Source organism: Tamandua tetradactyla, chromosome 13 (genome assembly GCF_023851605.1).
Source record: "Tamandua tetradactyla isolate mTamTet1 chromosome 13, mTamTet1.pri, whole genome shotgun sequence".
In the NCBI taxonomy this organism is placed as follows: Eukaryota; Metazoa; Chordata; class Mammalia; order Pilosa; family Myrmecophagidae; genus Tamandua; species Tamandua tetradactyla.
In genome coordinates, this window is record NC_135339.1 from 21376430 (window position 1) to 21400118 (window position 23689).

Here is a 23689-nt window from a genome sequence, read left to right on the forward strand (position 1 = left end):
TTACCTGCAGTAGGGTTTGTAACAATTGTAGTCCTCAGGGAACTTTACTTTACTACAGAACACAGGTCTGAAGCTCCGTTCTCTGCAAACCCAAGGCATGCACACAATACCTAATAGCCTGGAAAGGAAGATCTCTGGTTAAACAGAGAATCATGGCAATGTATTCCAAAATTGGATTTGGTAAATATATCTGAATGCTTTCAGTCCAAAGCTCTGTAGACCAAAGTGGCATTAGTAACAGCTACCACTTATGGAACAATTACTTGTGTTACCCACGGGAAAGCAAAGTCGAATGAGACACAAATCCTGCTTTCAAAGCTCTTAGGTAGGGTCAGGTATGTATAGGGGTGTCAAAACTTGTGAAGGATTCGAGATTTTACCTTTCTTACAAGCCAACAAGTTCGCCTGCCATGGCTTCATAGACACTTGCAGAAAATAGGAGACTCCTGAATCAAAGACAAGGGATTTTATTATGGCACAGAAGGCAGCATAAGCTTAACATTTACATCAGTTCTCTTGTCCCCTATATCTCACATGAGTGACAGAGAGTGGCCCAGATAGATGCTGTGCACACCATGAATTTGTGTCATAACTGAGGAACTCTGAGCTTAGGAAATCCTGTCTGCTACTAACAAACCTGCTCAACCTGTGTTCCAGAGGAAGACATTATACATCAGAGGAGACAGAATCTAACCTCTGTCCACATCACAGTACTAACTCTATCTTCCAAGGCTGTTTGCTATGCAAATATCCTTGAAAAGGTAGGCTGGCACAAAAGCTGACATGTAGAGTGCCATGGAAAATTGTCACCCAACAAAGGGTGTGGAATGAGAAAGACAAGCTCAGGAGTTGTAAGTACAGTAATAAGATATAAGTACAGAGAGCTATGAGCACAGTCAGACTGAGAAGAAACTTGCACTAAACTCTAAAAGTAGGATTTATCAAAACTAAAGCGCCGACAGGTTGGGGGATGGGAAGGCAAAAATCTAGAAAGAAGCATGGGCGACTTGGAATGGCAGGAATCATTTGGGAGCCACAAATGATTTAAGTAGAGTTGGAACAACCTGTGGAAAAAATTGAGCAGTTAGGCCAAAGAAGTTGACTGGAGCCTAATTCTGAGGGTCCTGAGCAGGCGAGTGAGGAGAAGTCCAGATTGGCTGGAAGCAACCTAGACTCATCTGACTTGAAAAACTTGGAACACAAAATCCCATTCACTCTGAGAAGGCCTCCAGGAAGAGGGGCAGGTTTGAGGGGAAACAGGATGATTCAATTTCAGATTAGTTGAATATGAGGAGCCAGGAGTCCCATCTATGTGGAGTTATCTAATAGACAGTTATGAAGGTTAGGAGAAATGTCTAGGTAGGAGACATTGACATGAAAATTTTAGTTTTAATTATGACTAACCATGGGAGTGATTAAGGTCAGTGAGAAATCAGATAGGAATACAGAAAGTAGAAGCCTAAGAGGAGTTACGGTGTTTCAGGGGCAAATAACATAGAGCTAAAGAAGAAATTGAGAGACTAAAAGACACCGCAGGAGGGAGTACTTTCATGGAAGCCAGAGGAGGAGTCATTGGGTGGAGGAGGGAGCGCTCAACAGAGTAACATGCAGAGAAGAGGTCAAATGAGGTAAAGAGAGAATATTAGTTTTCTGTTACTGTGTAGTAAATTACTCAAAACTTAATGGCTTAAATAACGAGCATTTATTATATGAAAGCTTCTGTGGGACAGAAATTAGGAAATGGCTTAGCTGGTGGTTCTGACTCAGGGTCTCTTATGAGGTTGCAGTTAAGATATCCGCTGGGGCTGGAGTCATCTGAAGGGTTTATTGGGGCTCGAAGATCCGCTTTCCTGATGGCTCCCTCATGTGACTTTTGGCAGAAGACCTCAGTTCCTTTCTATGTGAGCCTCTCCAAAGGGCTACTTGCAATGTTTTCATGACATGGCAGCTGGCTTCCCCCAGGTAACACTATTTCTTTTGCCACTTTGGCTGAAATTCACCACTTCCATCAAATTCGATAAGAGGCTTTAAATCACAGATACATCATTTCTTATAACAAATGTTGTAAGGTGATCCAAGAAAGAGAGACTGAAGCCATAAGGACTTACTTGACCCAGCGTCGGAAATCACACACTGTCACTTATACCTTAAGCTCTTTGTTAGAAGTTGTGCTGGTTTGAAAGTTTTATGTGCCTCAGAAAAGCCATGTTTTAATCTTGATCCAATCTTGTGGGTGCAGCCGTTTCTTTTAATCCTGATTCAATACTGCAGGTTGGAAAGTTTTGATTAGATTATCTCCACAGAGATGTGATGCCCCCAATTGTGGGTGTGATCTTTTGATTAGGTGGAGATGTGACTCCACCCATTCCAAGTGGGTTTTGACTAGTTTACTGGAATCCTTTAAAAGTGGAAACATTTTGGAAACTACAAAAACCTTAGAAATGACAGAGCTGATAGAGAGCAGAGCTGACAGAAGCTTCAGAGCCCAGAATGGCACAAATGCCAGAATGTGAACAGAGATACAGATGTTTGGAGATGCTTGGAGCCAGTAGGCATTGCCATGAGATGTTAAGCAAGCCAGATCCTGGAGATCCAAGGGAAGTCAAGAGATGAAGGCCAGCCCTGGGGAAGCAAAGTGAGGAATCCCTACAGGAACAGAGGCTGAAAGTAACAGAACCCAGGAGCAAGGGACCAGCAGATGCCAGCAACATGACTACCCAGCTGACAGAGGAGTTCCTGACCCATCAGCCTTCCCTGAATTAAGTTCTCTTTGCTGGATGCCTTAGTTTGGACATTTTCATGGCTTAGAACTGTAAACTTGCAACTTAATAAATTCCCCTTTTCAAAGCCATTCCAGTTCTGGTACATCACATTCTGGCAGCTTGCAAACTAGAACAGGAGTTAATTACTAAGACCAGACTGCATTCAAGGGTAGGGGAATTAGGCTCCACCTTTTGAAAGGAGTGTCAAAGAATTTGTAGATATATTTTAAATCACCACAGACCAGCCCCTAGTCACATTATTTGCATTCCTCCTACATGCAAACAACATTCACCTCTTCCTAAGACCTCTCCAGTCTTTATAAACTCCTTAGGTATAGTTCTTTATGTACCATAAGTAGTCCCTCAAGTATAGTTCCTCTCAATCTGAAGATCTGTGAATTAAAGAGACAAACTATCTGCCACCAACGCATCCAGCACACAATAGTATAACTGCTAAAGAGACTGCTGTTCAAAAGGAAAAAAAAAAATAGACGGCACACAGGAATCACATGTTCGTAGCAGTTCTGAAATATAGCCAGGAGAATTTGGGAGGTACCTTTTTTAGTCTCACTCCTGCCTGTGCCAGAATGAGGTCACATTGGAGAGCCAGCCCTAGACATACATCCTTTCTCTCCCTGTCCCTGGCACTGTCCCACGCTATGAAGGGTCTTGTGTGTACATAAGAATACACCCTAACTCACAAATCCAAGCTCCATTACTCCTCACATGCACATGGCCTCTCCTTGGCCATGCTATGGTCTTAGGGGTGTGCCACTGGAAGTACAGTCTATCCTCAGAAGGAATGCCCCTGGGTAAGAAGTATGTGCAGGCCCTGGAAGTAGGCCCAGGCCTAGGGGTTTTTTGTTTTGTTTTTTTAAGGCAAGTAGTATGATCATTATTCCAAAAGTTACAATGGTAGTATAGGCACACATAGTATAATTTAGTCACTGTGTGGCACTATTTCTGTTACATAACTGTATTAACTGATTCTTTCCTACATAATTATATTTTCAGCTGGGCTTCATTTGAACACAAAACCATCCTTGTACCACTACTGATACTTGGCAATAGATCTTTGATAGCAGTTTTTATTCTGCTAAGGCAATTATCCTTAAACTGAGGAAAAGTCCATAATTTAATGTCTAGTCATTAAACACTGTCAAATTTGTGAAGAGCTTCTTCCAATTTCTGGGTAATTTTTTGGAAAAATATTATTTGTTGTTGTAAGAAATGCTGCATCTGTGCTTTAAAGTCTCTTATTTGAATTTGATGGAAGTGGTGAAAAATCAGCCAAAGTGACAAAAGAAATAGTGTTACAACAATATTGAATTCCAGCCTTTTGAACCTCCATTTTCCCTTTTCCTACGTGTCGCCTACTCTCCTGTACTTTGTAAGAGCTCTTTTTTGCACGTGGATGATGTCTAGGAAGTTGGTGGGACGCCCCTGATACAATGCTAACAGGTCCATAACCGGGTCCAAGTTCTGCCTGAGCGAAGGCATCTCTGGTAAAGGCAATGGAATGATTTGGGCCCCCCAAGAAGGCCTGCTGGTGTAGCTCAAAGACCTGGCCAAGGCCATGGAACAACTGGCCCAAGGCTCAGGCCATTTTTTTGTTTGTTTTGTTTTTTTTAGGCCATTTGGACAGGGAATTCTGAGGTTTCTGTATCCAGAGTTTGGTTTAGATAGAAAGGGTATGGGCATGGGCTCTGGGTGAGCATGTTCCTTTGGAACAGCCAGAGGAGGGTCAGAGTGGGACCCTCTGAAGTATCAGGCCCAGGGTAAGGGTCTCTGCCTAGGTCTAATGGCAGTACTGGGACCAGGGACTGGGAATATTCATAATATTGAAGTAAACGTGTATGATGGGGGCGGTATGATGGGGAAACAAAAAAACTGTTGTGTTGTAGTTATGGTTAGAATGTAAAGCATTGAGATGTAAAATTTTTAACAGTGGAGCATTCTAGGTGGGTACTAACCATGGGAGTATGGAGTAGGAGTGAGGGTCCCTGGAGTTGAGGTTGTCTAGAACCATGGATCAGACTAGGTGTCAGAGGCTTTGTTGGCAGGGATACTGAGGATACCAGGATGTTGCTGGGACAAGAGGTGGAGAGGGCAACTGTGAGTCAGGTGCCAAAGTCCAAAGAGAACATGAGGGAGTGAACAGGAAATTGGTCATAAGGGACAATAGATAGAAGGTTAGTAAGTAGAGTTGATGGCATAAACCTTAAAGGAGGTGATCTGATAGGAGGATGAAGAAGTAAAGAAAGTGGTCACCCTTCCCATCCCTACGTTCAGCCCTAGGGAGTGGGAGGATGAGAAATCTTCCCTGGGAAAACCTTTTGCTAAAGTGAAGAGAGAGAAAGCATTCAGTGGTGAAGCTGATGGATGACAAAGGGTAGTTTGTTTACAATAGAACAGAGTTGTACAGGATTTAGTAGGGAGAACAAACCAGGAAGAAGGAAGCACTAAACAGGACTGGGATGAAAGCTAAGGTGATTAACAGAGGGGTTTATAGTTTGGGTTTATAGGATGCATAGCTGGAGTGAGAGATAGTCTAGGATTAACTATCTAGAAAGCTCAAAAGTCGAGTCAGGACCAGTACTTGTGAAAATCACTTAAATTGCACATACAGAATGGATATGCTTGGTTTTGTGTATCCAACCTTGGCTTGTCATTCTTAGTCATGAAAACCACTGATCTAGATTGTCTATCAAATCCCAGTTGTGACTGGGGGAAGGAGGAGCATTTCTTTGGCTTTCCAGATCACATAGGGGTGGATCACATAAGACGTGATGGCTAGGGCAGGCAGTGGAATTATAGTTTAACAGCCAAGACACAAATTGTCAGCTTCTCTCAACTGACATTCCAGGTTGCTGTAGGGCTATAAAAGGATTTTGCTATTCATTATCCAATCAGCAACCTGAAGTCTTGCTCAGAGTTCCAATTAGATACTGGGGAAATGCTGTTTTGTTCCTGGAAAAAGCTTAGCTCGTTCTATTGGAAAGCTTAATCCCAAAGTGATAGGAAAAGTGCAGAGAAGCTGCTGCTCAAGAACCTTCAAGGCTCCCAATTAATTACCCATGGAATAAGGTCCCTGATGTGATGAAGACTCACCATGATCCCAGCCGAGCCTTCTGTCGCAGTCAGAAGTTACCAGTACCTGTGTTAATCCATAATCCAGGTCATGGAATATTGCCCAATCATGGTGTGCTTTTTTAGTGTCATTGCCATTGCTTATGTGGCTTACCCCATCTAGGGCCCTCCCCAACCCTACCATTTTGGGCTAAATCCTTTGAATCCTTTTAAAACCCAGCTCAAATGTATTCCCTCCACAAAGTTTTTTCTGACCTACTAGCTACAAGTTCACTTTACTTCCTCTGAACAACTACAGCATTTATTACGTATTTTCCCAATGTTTTACTATGAAACTTTCCAAACATCAAAAAAAAGTTGAAAGAATTGTACAATGAATACTTATATACCTACCAGCTAGACTCTAAGTTATCATTTTGCTGTATTGGCTTTATCACATATCTATCCATCTATTCATTCATCAATCCACCTTTCTTCTTTGAGGCATTTCAAAGTCAGTTGCAGAAATCAATACCTTTCACCCCTAAATACTTAAGCATTCATACCATTATCTAGAGTTCATATTTGTTTGTGGAGCTTTACAATTTACCTACATGTGCTGGTTTGAAATGATGTATGTACACTAGAAAAGCCATGTTTTAATCCTAATCCCATTTTGTAAAGGCAGCCGTTTCTTCTAATCCCTATTCAGTATTGTATGCCTGGAACTGTAATTAGATCATCTCCCTGGAGATGTGATTTAATCAAGAGTGGTTGTTAAATTGGATTAGGTGACGACATGTCTCCACCCATTTGGGTGGGTCTTGATTAGTTTCTGAAGTCCTATAAAAAAGGAAACATTTTGGAGAATGATAGAGATTCAGAGAGAGCAGAGCAGAACGACACAGCCATGAGAAGCTGAGTCCACCAGCCAGGGACCTTTGGAGATGAAGAAGGAAAATGTCTCCTGGGGAGCTTCATGAAACAGGAAGCCAGGAGAAGAAGCTAGCAGATGATGCCGTGTTTGCCATGTGCCCTTCCAGATGAGAGAGGAACCCTGACCACGTTCACCATGTGCCTTTCCAAATAAGAGAGAAACTCTGACTGTGTTTGTCATGTGCCTTCTCACTTGAGAGAGAAACCCTGAACTTCATTGGCCTTGCTAAACCAAGGTATCTTTCCCTGGATGCCTTACATTGAACATTTCTATAGACTTGTTTTAATTGGGGCATTTTCCCGGCCTTGGAGCTATAAACTAGCAACTAATTAAATTCCCCTTTTTAAAAGCCATTCTGTTTCTGGTATATCACGTTCTAGCAGTTAGCAAACTAGAACACTACATATCACATATTTTTAAAAATAATGATCAATGAAAGGGAGGGGTAAGGGGTATGGTATGTATGAATTTTTTCTGTTGTTTTATTTCTTTTTCTGAATTGATGCAAAAGTTCTAAGAAATGATCATGATGATGAATATGCAACTATGTGATGATATTGTGAATTACTGATTATATATGTAAAATGGAATGATCATAAATTAATAATGTTTGTTTGTTGTATTTTTTTTTTAAAAAATTAATACAAAAAACAAACTACTTTGCCTTCTCTGTCAAGTTCTTTAAAGGTAAGAATTGTTTCTTACTCAACTTCATATCCTTTCCCACCCCACCAAATATCTAATAATGATGGCTCTAGTAATCATACACACAATCAAAATAATCATGGCTAACATATATTAGGCACTTCCTTTTTGCCGGGCCCTGGTCTAAACACTTCACATGCTAGATTTAATTCTTATTATGAGACAAATACTGCAGGTGAAAATCCCCAGTCTAGAAAGGTTAAGTAACTGGTCCCAGATGCATAGCTAATTCTTTAAGTGGTAGAGACAAAATTTAAACCCTAGAGCACATACTCTTTACTACCATTCACGCTGCTGCCTCACTGTCAAAGTCTTACCCACTGAGAGTGATTAATAAATATTTATGGAACATTCCAAGAGTCCAGTGCTCCAGATCATCACTATTGTGGCTGGCATCCATTAAGAGAGATAGTTGTCAATTTACAGGAGAGAGGCCTTCAAAAATCACTTTCCCCTTTTAAATTTGTGATGAGGGCATGGGGCTCCACAGTGAAGGTAAATGGTGGGAGGGCTCTGGTTGTCTGGTTTCTCCACAAGACATGTCACTGGGTTACTACTGAGAATGGCTCATAACTCACATTCCATGGCTGTCTGTATCTGTTCCATGACCCTGGGGTTAGAGGGGGAGGCAGTGGAAGGAGGGCAAGGGAGAGTTCTGAGGCCTGGGAAAGTCACAAGACAGCTTGGCCAGCAGCCCCCTGGCCACTCAGTACAGAGGGAAGCTGATGAGGAGGCTAGGGGAACAATGGGCCATTATTTCTGGCTGTGGGAGGTTGGTCAGTTGGATACTGGGTGACCCACTATCCCTCCCACTGATATGAGTTCTTCTGGAGCTTTGGATGGAAGTGATTTCAAAGGATTCACATCCTATATTAGGAGACTGGGGAAAGTTACAGGACAGGTTATGGCTGTAAGAGCTGATAAGTGATTGACTTTGAAGGCCACCATCTTGCTCCAGTCCTCACCACAAATCACTGCCAAATTAACACAACTCTGACTGTATCACTCCAGTCTTCGGAACCTCTCCAATTTATGAGGTTAGATACACATTAAAGCCCTCCACAATATGGCCCAAACCTAAGTGTCTAAGCTGGCACAGAATTTTGTTGAACAGTAATTACACCAGATATTAATGGAATTTACATATACAGAAAGAGTTCTGGGATCAAATAAATTTGTAAACTATTGGATTATTCAAAATTATTCCATTTCATTAAATGGGAGTTCTCAGAGCCTTTAATGCACTATTGTGTGTGAGGAGTCTCTGAAAGGGAAACATAATGTGTCTCTAGCTTTCTCAAGGAGAATCTTGAGACAAGCACTCCATTGAAAACATGCCATCTAAAATATCATTCGTAACAAAGCCACCCCTGACATTTTCCCAATTCTTCTAGGCCTGTTGTGGGAGCCAAAAAAATGTGCCCCTCAGATCTGCTGCTGTCAGGCATGCAACGGGCTGGTAGGTCTAGCTCCTGCCCCTCTGGGTCCACCTCTGAAGCCATACTTCCCATGGACTGTTTCCAGCCACATGCATGGTAGGGGTTCTCCTGCAGGGCCATCCCTGTAAAACACAGCACTCCTCTAACAGGCGACTCTGGTTTGAGGAATCCCCTGTGTCCTGCCTGTAGCTTGGAACCACACAGTGGATCAGAAGGAGAGTCCCTAAAGAGATGTCAACCCCCTCCAATACAGGTGTCAGAGTCACCAGCAGAAGCACGACTCTCACAGCACTAGATGGAACAATGTCTTACACAGAGAAAAGATAAGGTCAGCTCTACCAGTGAATGCAGGTCTCAATCCATAGCCAACGCAGGGAAATGTTCTATGAGCAACATTCCTCTTTGTGCGTGCACACTGTAGTGGAGGGACCCCATTCCCTCCCTCCTAGAGATATATATGTGCCTGAGGTATAAGCTGGCTGTATAAAACATGTCCACTTTAACCACTCTGCCTTCAGTGAGTATATATTCTTGGGGCATTAGGGAAGGAATGCTTCTGCAGTCCCCTTCTCTACTAGGAGATTTGTTTTATCTCATGAGGCTGACATATCTGGTCCTGAGCAGAGAATGTATTTGTGGGTTCCACAGAAAGGCGAAAGGCTATGCTAGGACTGTCTCCTACCACATGCACTGCCAACCCTGCCAGCAATCTACCTTTCTTCTCTGTATTGCAGTCTGAAACTTCTGCCTTCTCCTGCTCTTTCTCCTTTGTCCTTCACAGGCATTTTCCTCAATAAATCTCTTGCACATATAATCCCATCTTGGCCTCTGCTTCTCAGAGGGCCCAAACTGGCACACCTATCTCAAATGTGTTCATGAAATCTTTCCACAACCTCTCTCTTTCTTGCAGCCCTGCACTACTATTATGGCATCTGCCTTTTATGGTTTGTTTCCCAGTGTAGTAGGAAAACTCATGCACCTGGAGAACTGTCACCTACCTGCAGTATAACCTTAAGGAAATTCCTTAACAATCTGTGGAATGAGGATACCACTGCTATCTTGTAAGGTTGTTGGGAATATTAAATGAAATATTACAATTAAAGCACTGAACATATAGCAGAGGCTCAATAGCAGAGTGATTATTATCATTTTACAGTCATTTGTGTTTTATCTTATTAAACTACTAACTCTGGAGGGTGGACAGTGTGATCTTCATCTTCTTTAATTCCCTAAAGAGCCTAAGATATAGGCCTTATTCATAACAGACCAAGAAATAGCTGTTGAGTGAATAAAATGGGCATTTGCAGAAGGAACTGGGGCACCTTGGAGCAGAAACAAATCAGGAGAGGCAGGAGCCAGCCAGTGGTATGAGACATGTACATATAAAAATAAATATTATAAAATATAAATTATTAATAAATATGTATATATACAAGAACCAAGATTTCAGAAATAATTACCTATTAAGGGCAAGGAAGACCATATGTTCTAGTTTGCTAGCTCCCAGAATGCAATATACCACAAATGGAACGACTTTTAAAAAAGGGATTTAATAACTTGCTAGTTTACAGTTCGAAGGCAGAGAAAATGTTTCAATTAAAACAAGTTTATAGAAATATTCCATCTAAGGCATCCAGGGAAAGATACCTTGGTTCAAGAAGACTGATGAAGCTCAGGGTTTCTCTCTCAAGTGAGAAGGCACATGGCGATCACGGTCAGGGTTTCTCTCTTAGCTAGAAGGGCACATGGAGAACATGGTGTCATCTGTTAACTTTCTTTTCTGGCTTCCTGTTTCATGAAGCTTTCCAGGAAGCATTTTTCTTCTTCATCTCCAAAGGTCGCTGGCTGGTGGACTCTCTGCTTCTCGTGGCTATGTCATTCTCTGCTCTCTCAGAATCTCCCGGCTTTCTCGCTTGTTGTTCTCTCTGAATCTCTCTTTTATGGAATCCAATAAAGTAATCAAGACCCACCTAGAATGGGTGGAGACACATCTCCACCTAATCCAGATTAACAACCACTCTTGATTGAGTCACATCTCCAGGGAGATGATCTAATTAAAGTTTCAACATGCAGTACTGAATAGGGATTAGAAGAAATGGCTGCCTTTACAAAATGGGATTAGGATTAAAACAGGGCTTTTCTAGGGTACATACATCCTTTCAATTCAGCACACCATGTGTTCCCAGACCACTTTGCAGAGGCTAGTCCTCTTTAAATCCTGTAAATACAACATGGAAGGGCTATTTTAGCAGTGAAACCCAACTCAGTGCAACTAAGAAAAAAACAAAGGAAGGAAATTGCAAAGGTTGGTGAGAGACAATGCATAAATGAAGGGACACAATTGGGACATTCAGAACTGGGCCCACTTCATAGTACCAAGTCACCTTGGTTTTGGAGTTTTTCTATGGAGTTTGACTTATCAGGGAAAGCAACAGCATGGCTCACAAAAGTAACTGTTGTGAATCTTTGCAAGGGGCAGCTTCTTGAATTCCCGGATCTGCTGATATGCCCAGCTGCAGCCTGGCTTCTGGAGAGGTTCAAGAAAGGGCACCACTGTGTCCCCCAACTGCTCCCTAATAGGAGGGGAGGCCATTTTCCTTCACACTCACCCCAGGGATAGGAAACCCATCAGCGTTCAGCTTTTCCCAAAGCTTAATTAACTTCTTAAAACCCCACTTCTAGGAAATTTTAGCAAAGCATATAAAATTCAACAGCTGAAAGAAATGCCTAAGGCCATGTTTTAGAGGCATAGCTCAGCGGTAATGGCCTCCTTGCTCTCCCAAATGATCAGTGTTTCATGTGTAGCAAGCTTTCCTACACCAGGTAACCCTCTTCTGCTCCAACAGGTTGAGTCCTTCATGACCAGTGTCTGTAGTTCACTGTATGTTTATATATGTATACAAGTGAATTCTTTTTTTTTTTTTGAGGAGAAATGGCTGGGCAAAGTCAATGCTGCTGTTACAACTCCCATCCAAGTGGAAAGCTACAAAGCTTTTCAAATCTGGAGGCCAAAGTGTACCAGATATACTTCCTTCACCTATTCCAAAATAGCATCAGTTGTCTCTAAATTTCCAGCAATTTTATGAGACTGGCTACAAAGTCACATCATTTGAATGAATCACTTTGCTGTCTGCAATGCCAGGACTTGCAAGTATAGCTAATTCAGATTAACTGGGCCCAACTGACAAGAGTTGGTTTGACTGAATCATAAAGTATACTAAAAGAAATTCAGTTTTATTACCTTCAGGAATCTAGTGAAACTATGCTAATAAATTGCACCTCAGTATAGGTCTTTTGGGAAATCAGTTTTAATGAACAGATGAAAATATTTTCTAATTCAGTCCATCAATTGTTTATATGGAAAGGGTTACTTGCCAGGTGCTTAAAGTTAACTGAAATGCTTGCTCTTGTTTACACTATAGTATTTTTAGTTTAACAAATCCTATGTTTATACGTGGTATAAAATAAACTCTCCAACTCGTCATGCCTTCTTAATTAATGAAGTCCCAATTAATGCTCCAATGGCCCTCTGTTAGCCTGAAATCAAGAGTCTGTGTACTCGACTTCCGGAGAAGATGGCGGCTTAGTAAGACGTGCGGATCTTAGTTTCTCCTCCAGGACAGCTACTAGGGGAGTAGAAACGATACAGAACAGCTCCCAAAGCCACGACAGAGATAAAAAAGACAGCGTACCCCATCCTGGAACGGCTGGCTGGCTGAGAGAACCCGCTCTGGTGAGATCGCCGAGGGGCGTGGGCTTCACTGGGCGGGGCGGCAAGCGGCCGGAGTCACTCCCTTCCCCCTTCCTGGGCCGGCTGGGAGAATTGGACAGGCGGTCCCCTCAAACCGCGGCGGCTGGCGCCCACACCACGCGCGGCCCCCTGGACCAACTGAGAGAATTGGATCGGAAATCCCCAGGCCTTGGAAAACGGTGATGGGGAGGGGCCCCTTCCAAACCCGTGACTCCCCGGGAATGTGCACTCTCCCGGGCGGGCCGCTGCGGCTGGCGCCCTCCCGCCACGCTTGGCGCCCCGGGCCGACTAGGAAATTCGGACGGGCGCTTTCCCGGGCTGCGGCGGCCAGCGACCCTCCCCGCGTTCGGACCCCGGGCCGGCTGGCACTCTTCCAAGCCGCTTCGGCTAGCGAACCTCCCGGATGGCGAGAGTTTTCCAAAGTTAAAGGACCCACAGCACCTTTTACTGGTGGGACCTGCAGACAAACATGTGCCATGAGCGCCACCTACTGGACAGGATAAGAAAAACAGAACCCAGAGATTTCACAGAAAAATCTTCCAAACTTTTGGATCCAACACCCAGGGAAATCTGTCTAAATGCACAGACGCCAGCAGAAGATAACGGATCACGCTCAAAAAATTGAAAATATGGCCCAGTCAAAGGAACAAACCAATAGTTCAAATGAGATACAGGAGCTGAGACAACTAATGCTGAATATACGAACAGAAATGGAAAACCTCTTCAAAAACGAAATCGATAAATTGAGGGAGGACATGAAGAAGACATGGGTTGAACATAAAGAAGAAAGAGAAAAACTGAAAAAACAAATCACAGAACTTATGGAAGTGAAGGACAAAGTAGAAAAGATGGAAAAAACAATGGATACCTACAATGATAGATTCAAAGAGACAGAAGATAGAATTAGCGATTTGGAGGATGGAACATCTGAATTCCAAAAACAAACAGAAACTATCAGGAAAAGAATGGAAAAATTTGAACAGGGTATCAGGGAACTCAAGGACAATATGAAGCGCACAAATATACGTGCTGTGGGTGTCCCAGAAGGAGAAGAGAAGGGAAAAGGAGGAGAAAAACTAATGGAAGAAATTATCACTGAAAATTTCCCAACTCTTATGAAAGACCTAAAATTACAGATCCAAGAAGTGCAGCGCACCCCAAAGAGATTAGACCCAAATAGGTGTTCTCCAAGACACTTACTAGTTAGAATGTCAGAGGTCAAAGAGAAAGAGAGGATCTTGAAAGCAGCAAGAGAAAAACAATCCATCACATACAAGGGAAACCCAATAAAACTATGTGTAGATTTCTCAGCAGAAACCATGGAGGCTAGAAGACAGTGGGATGATATATTTAAATTACTAAAAGAGAAAAACTGCCAACCAAGACTTCTATATCCAGCAAAATTGTCCTTCAAAAATGAGGGAGAAATTAAAACATTCTCAGACAAAAAGTCACTGAGAGAATTTGTGACCAAGAGACCAGCTCTGCAAGAAATACTAAAGGGAGCACTAGAGTCAGAACCGAAAAGACAGAAGAGAGAGGTATGGAGAAGAGTGTAGAAAGAAGGAAAGTCAGATATGATATATATAATACAAAAGGCAAAATGGTAGAGGAAAATATTATCCAAACAATAATAACACTAAATGTTAATGGACTGAATTCCCCAATCAAAAGACATAGACTGGCAGAATGGATTCAAAAACAGGATCCTTCTATATGCTGTCTACAGGAAACACATCTTAGACCCAAAGATAAACATAGGTTGAAAGTGAAAGGTTGGGAAAAGATATTTCATGCAAATAACAACCAGAAAATAGTAGGAGTGGCTATACTAATATCCAACAAGTTAGACTTCAAATGTAAAACAGTTAAAAGAGACAAAGAAGGACACTATATACTAATAAAAGGAACAATTCAACAAGAAGACATAACAATCATAAATATTTATGCACCGAACCAGAATGCCCCAAAATACGTGAGGAATACACTGCAAACACTGAAAAGGGAAATAGACACAAAAACCATAATAGTTGGAGACTTCAATTCCCCACTCTCATCAATGGACAGAACATCTAGACAGAGGATCAATAAAGAAATAGAGAATCTGAATATTACTATAAAGGAGCTAGACTTAACAGACATTTATAGGACATTACATCCCACAACAGCAGGATACACCTTTTTCTCAAGTGCTCATGGATCATTCTCAAAGATAGACCATATGCTGGGTCACAAAGCAAGTCTTAACAAATTTAAAAAGATTGAAATCATACACAACACTTTCTCGGATCATAAAGGAATGAAGTTGGAAATCAATAATAGGCGGAGTGCCAGAAAATTCACAAATACGTGGAGGCTCAACAACACATTCTTAAACAACGAGTGGGTCAAAGAAGAAATTGCAAGAGAAATTAGTAAATACCTCGAGGCGAATGAAAATGAAAACACAACATATCAAAACTTATGGGATGCAGCAAAGGCAGTGCTAAGAGGGAAATTTATTGCCCTAAATGCCTATATCAGAAAAGAAGAAAAGGCAAAAATGCAGGAATTAACTGTTCACTTGGAAGAACTGGAGAAAGAACAGCAAACTAATCCCAAAGCAAGCAAAAGGAAAGAAATAACAAAGATCAGAGCAGAAATAAATGAAATTGAAAACATGAAAACAATAGAGAAAATCAATAAGACCAGAAGAGTCTGTGTAATCATCACTCAGAAGGAATACTGCGACTTTTGCATGGGCTGTCCTTCCAGTTAAGGGACCATCTCTATTCTTTGAGATTTTATGATACGTAATCCTTCCTCTCCCCATCCCATCTTTATATTTATTAAGCTACTGCCGTGTGTCAGCCACTATGCTGGGGACCAAATGAATAATTAATAGTCTCACAGTCTAGAAAGGGAGACAGACATGAACAAGATTGCTAAGGTTAAGTACCTATAGATACAAGCTATATGAACAGTGGACAGTATTACAAAGGAGTCAGTTCACTGTGGAAGCATCAGGAAGGCCTCAGAGATAAATGGATTCTTATAAATGGAGGATGCATTTGGCAGACAAGGAGGGTGTTTTAGTTTACTAAATATGCCAGAATGCAATACACCAGAAATGGAACGGCTTTTAAAAAGGGAATTGAGTTGCAAGTTTACTGTTCTAATGCTGTGAAAATGTCCAAATTAATGTGCCAATAAGAGATTACCTTCAGTCAAGAAAGGCTGATGCCATCCGGAATACTTCTGTCAGCTGGAAAGGTACGTGACTGGGGTCTGCTGGGGTCTTTGGCTTCTGGACATTTCTGTCAGCTGGGAAAGCACATGGTGACATCTGCTAGTTTTTTTCTCCTGGCTTCTCATTTCATAAGGATTCCCCAGGGTGTTTACCTTCTGTATCTCTAAAGGTCTCTGGCTGTGTGGACTCTAAAGCTTTTTTCAAAATGGTAGAGACGCATCTCCATGGAAACCATATAATCAAAAGTTACCACCTACAACTGAGTGTATCAAATCTCCATTAAACAACTTAATCAAAAAGATCCCACACAATAATACTGAATCAGAGTTAAAGAACATGGCTTTTCTGGGGGGTATACCACAGTTTCAAATCAGCACAGAGGGGAAGGGCAGCACATAAAGGAAAGATACCCAGGTATACAGCATGGCATGTTAGGCAAACTGCAAGTCATATGGCAAAATCAATAGATGGGATGTTGTGGAAGGAAGTAGCAGGAAGAGGGGTTACCCAATAAGACTAAGCCAGAGAGGTCATCTAAGGCTAGACTGCAACCTACTAAAGACAGTACCTGCTCAGGTTCTGCCTCTTCCATGAAATTAAAAGCATGAAATGATAGATATGTAGAGTCCAGATCAAGCGGGAGCATGGGCTATCTGCAATGATGGGCCCACATCACATTTAGCCACAGTGACAAGTTAGGGGTCATCACTGAGGCAAGAGGGTATATATGTTTCCTGTTACTTCATCTCGACTACAGGCAGAAGTCTAAATTTGTGATCTCTTAACTGAAAAATTTAAAAAGCATTTAATTTCAGGCAAAGCCAAGTGAGAATATACCAGTGATTCACCAATGAGATTTAAAATATAACAGACTCAGAGCCAAGACTAGCCTTGTGAAAAAGGAGTCTAGGACAAGTATGGAACTGGATACTGGCCAAGAACACTGGAAAAGCACACTATGGCCTCTTAAAGAAGTAGAGCCAGGCCTTTCAAGATACAGAGTCCCAATGGGAAGGAACGTTAGAAATAAAATGTTAGGCATATCAGTTATTATTGCCATGTAAACCATACCAAAATACAGTGACTTTAAAACAACAGTAATTTATTATGTCTATGATTCTGTGTAATATCTCAGATGTGATAGCTCTTTTTTCTAGTCTCCCATGGGCTTACTCATGCAGCTGCTTTCTGCTGATGGGTCAGCTCAGTCAGATGAACCTCTTGCTCTTTACAAGATCTTCTATCTCAGGCTTATTCATGGCATGGCAGTTTCATGCCAGCATCCCAAGAGGGTAAAAGTGGAAGCTACAAAGTCTCTTAAGGCATAGTCTATTAAGTCACATAACGTCATTTCTGCCAAATTTCATTAGTCAAAGCAAGTCACAAGGTCAATCCCAATAAGGGGTGGGGAAATAGATTCATTTCCTGATGGAAGGAGCAATAAAGTCACACTGCAAAGGAGTATATGATCTATCACAGAGGTCTTGAAGCCCACGGCAAAAATACCCGTACGTGGATAGAGTACAGAAAGGCTGAAAAGCAAAGGAAGCCTCTCCCAGGCTCCTGACCATGCAGAGCATGGGTCTCTGAAAAAATGAGGAGTAGGGTGGCCAAACTTTCTGTGACTCAACCAAAGCCTTTAATGAGTGAATCTAGAGGAGACCACTCTAGCAGAAAAGACTAATCAGGGTAAACATAAGGGCTAGCAAGAGAGCCCTCGATCAGAGAAGGGTACACTGCTTACCCCCACATTCTGACTCTCCAACATAACTCACTTTTAGGTAGGTTTGGTTCAGGTATGGTAAGTCACTAAATAACAGGAAACTAGGAACTGGAAGGACTATCCTCCAGTCCCTCAGAAGGTTGGCTCTAGAGCCAGGCTTCTCCAAACTCCCTCCCTATGTCTCTGCCCTATGCTAGGGCACTGGCCTTAGACTTGCCACCTACTGAGGCCTCCCTCCCATCTCTCTCCTGCACGTCTTCAGTTCTTAATTCACCAGCATCTAAGGCTCTGAATAAATAACTGGGGATCAGGGTCCTCCATGCCAGTCTGAGGACAGAGCAACAGCCCAGGTAAGGGCAGCTTCTTAGGGCTTTTGGAAGCCTACATTCAAAAAAGCCCTCCTCAACCTGAAGGCTAAGTATAACTAACTCCACTATTAATACATTTGGTTAAGGGTGAATATCACCTTTCAATTTCAAAGTACTTTCATAATATGAATTTAGTGGATCCTTATAATATGGCAGTCGTAGTAGTAATCTCTAACATTTACAATGTGCCAGGTACTGTTCTACATCCTTTGCCTGAATTAACTCATTTATCCTTATAATAACCCTACAAGGGTAGGTACTATTTCTATTTTACAAATCAGAAAACTAATGAACAGAGATGTTAAGTAACTTCCCAAGTCACACAGCTAGTAAGGAGCTAGGATTGGAATCCAGACACTTGGCTTCACAGTCCATGTTCTTAAAGTACTAGGCTATTGACTTCCAAAGATTACCAGTCCGTTATATGAAATGAGGAGACAGGCAGAGCAGTTTGGTGACTTTCCTGAACTTACACAGTTCCACTATATCAAGACTAGAGGATATACCCAGGCCTTCCCTCTGAAAGCCAAGCCCTATTGCAGTGTGATACTTCAAGGTATCAACCAGTTCTATTTTAAAAGGTTTTCCTAACAAGAAAGGTTACAGGGAGTGAAGGGTAGAGCCTAGAGTGGGAAGCCAAAGATAGTACCAATTTTGAATCTTCTCTAAAACACGCCACCCTACAGCTAGGGAAATGAAAATGTTATGCATTTTAGAAATACCTTGAGAAGACAATGGCTACCTTTAAGTTTAGAAGCAGAGGATGGATGAAGTTGTAGAAATGGAAACTGCTAAGTGAAACATGCCCAGAAGCAAGTTCCCAGGAATAGGGGGTTGGTAAAGAGTGGACGGGAAGATTGTTCTTACAGTGGCAATCTTTGAAGGCACAAACATATTACATTGCTTCCAGATACCATTTATGCTCACTTCATACTGCCTAGGAAAGGGCAAACTTCCCTTCCCCTGCTGCCTGGATTAGAAGCCCAAGCATTTGTTCTTTGCCTTAGGAGTCCCTCTAAGAGAATGCAATTACCGATCCCCACCAACCTATCAAATGGGATAAGGGCTAACCTCCAACCTGCCAAGCCCAGGCCCACCCCAAAGCTTAGCACAAGAGTCCCCTGGACACTACAACAATAGTTGAACAAGACAAGAACTCTTTGCTCAGAATGGTAGAATTGTGTCAAAGGTTAGGCTACTGCCACTCCTAGCAAGAGCCTAATCTCTCAGCTGTGGGAAGATGATTTTACTCTCCAGCCCTAACCAATGAGAAATATTTTCTTCAGACTAGGTCTTTCTCATCTCAGATTCAGTGCTCTTATCATTTCCTATGTTATTCTTTTAAGAGTCTTCAGTAGGCCTTGCTAGGATTCAGAATACTATCAATTGCTTTGTGAACTGGTGTGATATCTGCTCCCACGTATCATGATGGGATGAAGTCAGCAGATACAGTTCTGGCCACCAGAGAAGGAAGAGTTCAATATGGAATGGGGCCAGATAAGTCCTGAAACTCAGAGGGGCCAGTCTCCCCAAGAACATCAACTAGTTCTATTCCCCATCCCATATTATTATTATTATTTTTACATGGGCAGGCACCAGGAATCCAACCTGGGTCCTCTGGCATGGCAGGCGAGCACCCTGCCTACTGAGCCACCATGGCCCGCACCCCCATCCCGTATTATTGAGACTCCTTCCAACATGAAAAATTTTAAATGGGCATAGCCCAAATACCCCTGGTGATTGGGAGAAGGATCAAAGGAGGAGGAGTTACAACAGAGGAGATAGGATTTAACAAATGAGTGTGACTGCTGATCATTATGATATTTTATTTTAGTCTCCAGCATCTTAGAGTAGCTAGAAGGAAAAACCTAAAATTGTGGAACTGTAACCCATACCAAACTCTGAAATCTGTTCTTTAACTACTTGTTACAATGTACTTAGAAATTTATTGCTTTTTTTGTATATATATTATATTTCACAATAAAAAATGCTTATAAATAAATAATAAGTTAAAAAAATATGGAATGGGGGAGAGAGTTTTATTACAATAGAGCTGGAATGGAGTTTTTGCACCCTTGGGTTTGAGAGAAAAAGAATGTCTTTGAGGAGGAATTGGAGGAACATGTGATAATCACATTAGTTCTAATAAATGAGGTACCTCAAGAGGTTAAAATGGAACCAAGTACTTCAACTGCAGAAGTTAAACCAGTCTAGGAAAAAAGGATAAAATTCGTCTTCCTCAAACGATTGAACAATTCAAAGCTTGCTCAAAACCTAAAGTACCAGTGCTACCCTTGCCAAACATTTTGCCTCCAATCAATAAGGTACACCAGGACACTTTGTAGAAGTGGTGCCAACATTTTGAGTACTGATGGCCCCCAAACAGAGGTTTATCTGAGGCTCAAGCAACATGCTTACCCTGAGCAAAAACAGGATATTCCTGATACTCTGTGGGAGACCAAGGTGTGGTCATGTTTGAAGGCAACAAAGGATCAGAAAAGTTGTAAGAGTAGGGAGAGAGGAGAAATGACTAACAGTTGAAGTAAGAACTTCAGCTCAGGAGGCAATATTGGTATCATGGACAAGAACTGCTGCAAGAGCAGCTCAGCTTAAGACTCTGAATACATGTTCCATTCCGACTTCTGTTGAGACTCTTTTGCTGCAAGATTCTGGTGACAGATGGTGTGTGGTCTATGGCAGAGTTCTCCCTGCAGACACAAAAGGCTTGGTTCGTCTGCAGATCCATGCAGGGCAGGCCTGGGTACCTGACATTCCCAAGAGGATGATCTCTCTCTTTCTGCATTTTCCCATCCGCAGACATAGAAAATGTTGTGCCCTGAATGTGTGAAGAAGAATAAGAAGTTAATGAAAAGATTACTACTAATGGGAAAGGAGAAGCAATCTGCTTTGAATACACCAACATCTCTCTTTGGATAGGTAATGTTTCAATAAAACAACAAATGACTGAAAGCCCATAGTAGCTAAATTGACTTGCATCCCAATGGTTACTGTGCTGTGTCCTAACCATTCTCAATGCCGCCTGCTTTCTTGAGTAAAAATGTGAATTTCTGGATTCTGGACTTGGGGTTTGCCAAAAAGTGCCTACTACTGCTCCTTTTTTATGAATTTGATTTAAGAAGAGGTTTTCCCACCCACTCCAATTAAAATGTTCTTCTATGTATTGGTTCCATACAAATTACTGTTAGAGGAGAGTTCCATTACCGAAAAAATATCAGGAAATATCTTAACATTAAGTATGTAGCTATATAGAATGTTTCTGCTCCTTTAAAAAAAAGTTTGTTTGCATAATAAAGTCACAACATTCAAAAGATACTTAAGGATATGGAATGAAATATTTCTCATTGTAATATTGACACAGTTAGCCTTGGCCAATCATATTGTGTATTTGTATGATGAAATTTCTACACCTGTATTTGCTGTTGATTAAAATTTCTACAAGTGGAATAGCTGAGTAAAAAAAAAAAAAAAGTTGGAATGGGGAAGGAATACAATGGTCCCTATTCACAAATGCCATGATTGTTTATGACTACATAAAAAAAATTCTAAGGAATCTACAGAACTCCTAGAATTAATACATGAATTTGGCAATGTCACAAGATGAAAGGTCAACACACAAAAATCAATTGTATTTCTCTACACCATTAATGTATAATTTGAAACCAAAATTAAGATAGAATGGGGGAATAAAAAAGCTAAGTAAGATGCTACAATTAATCGCTTTAGAGAAATTTGCAGTGTACTTTTGCAATCACCCTACTAGGAGGGAAGAGGGAGCTGGGGAGCTTCGTGAACAAGTGGAATGTTTGTGAAAATGAGCTCCATCCCATCTTAAAATGCCCTTAGGTGGGGGTGCTTCAGATGGAGGTGTGGCAAAAAAGGCTCTTCAGGTGATTCTAATCACCTCCCAATAGAGAATCAATCTGACTGGGAGCTTCAGCATTACCCGGGAACCCGTTAAAAATAAAAATTCCACTTCACCTCCACCCCTGCCTACTGAATCAAATTCCAGAGGCAAGTATCCAGTGATGCGTTTTAACATTCCAGGTGATTCTCATACACTCTATACTTAATTCAAAACAGCAAGCTCCATAGTTCATTTTGTGCCTAGTGACAAAGGCACAAAGGCTGCTGGAGATTTGTGACACCCTCTGCTGGTGGCTGCCTGCAAAGACCAACCTCTGAACAAAAAAACAGCAAGCACTCTTGTAACTCTAGCTTGCCAATCAGTGAGTTTTTTTATTCATCTTAGGAAAAGTTAAGAAAAATCCTGCTTCGTATTATATTCACTGCTGCCTTGCTTCACGTTGTGTTTTTCTTCCATTGTGCTCTCCTTCAGCTCTGCTGCACTTCCTTGCATATCCCTTAGTTCTTCCAAGTTCCTAATAATGAACAAGAATCCTTACAGACAACAGGCTCCAAGGCCAGACATTTGCCTCAACAGGACCAACTGGGTGAAAGCTGCTTTTTTTGCTTCTTTGTTTAAGGGCAGTGTCATTCGGGCTACAGTGGAGATCTGAGATTCACATGTAAAGTACTCCTTTATGCAAAACCAAAATCCCCAAATGGTTTCCCTTGACACTTAAAGTCTCTACCAGGACCTTCAAGGCCTGCATGATGGAGTCCTGGCTAATTCTCTAAATTAATTTCCAATTGCCCTTTCCCCCTTGCTCACTCTTTTTTTTTTTTTAACTTTTTTATTGTATAATATAACGTTATATACAAAGCAAAGAAAGGAAAAAGCATTAGTTTTCAAAACAGTCTTCAACAAGTAGTTACAAGACATATCCTAGAGTTTGTCACGGGCTTCTAGCCCATCATTTTAGATTTTTCCTTCTAGCTGCTCCAGAACATTGGAGGCTAGAAAGAATAAATATTTTTTATCATCACAATTGATTTTTTGCGTGTGAAAAGTAACATACAAACAAAGCAATAAATTTCAAAGCACAGGTCCCCTTGCTCACTCTTAAGCCAAACTGGCCTTTTTATTGTTTATAGAACATGACAAGCCTGATTCAGAGGCCAGTGCACTTGCTATTTCCTCTAGGCCTAGATATCCACATGGCTAACTCCCTCACTTCACTCAGGCCTCTGCTCAAATATTACCTCTGCAAAAGCCCTTCCGACAGTGTTGTATCAGACCCTGTCACCCTCAATCCTTTTACCATATGCGTGTGTGTGTTGTCATTAGCACTTTTCACTACCTGACAAGTCAATGCTCAGCTGCCAGGGACCACCAGGAACACTCCGTAGTCTAAGTTAGACTTATTAGCTTCCTGCAGCAAGAGACTGACCACTACAAAGAACAATGGAGAGTTTTAGTAAGTGCATGTTAGGAGGGGCTGATGTTAGGTGATGTTAAGGAGGGTTCTATTTTGGATTGAGTGCTTTCAGAAAGCTGGAGCAATTTAGTATCTTAATTTTATGAAGGAGGCAAAGTGATGATCCCTCATGTTAATCAAGACAGGGGTGCATGGTTATTTTTGTGGTTTCGAGTGTTTACTTCTGTTCAGGCATAATTACAGAATGAAGGCGGTCCATCATGGTCATGGTTATGGTGAGTCCTCGTCTGATGCTGATATTCTATAAAATTTTTTATATTCAGTAGGGGAACACCACTATCTAGCCAGTGGCAATTAGGTCAGCTGCCTGTTGACAGCTGTCAGGGATGTTTTTTTCTTTTTCATA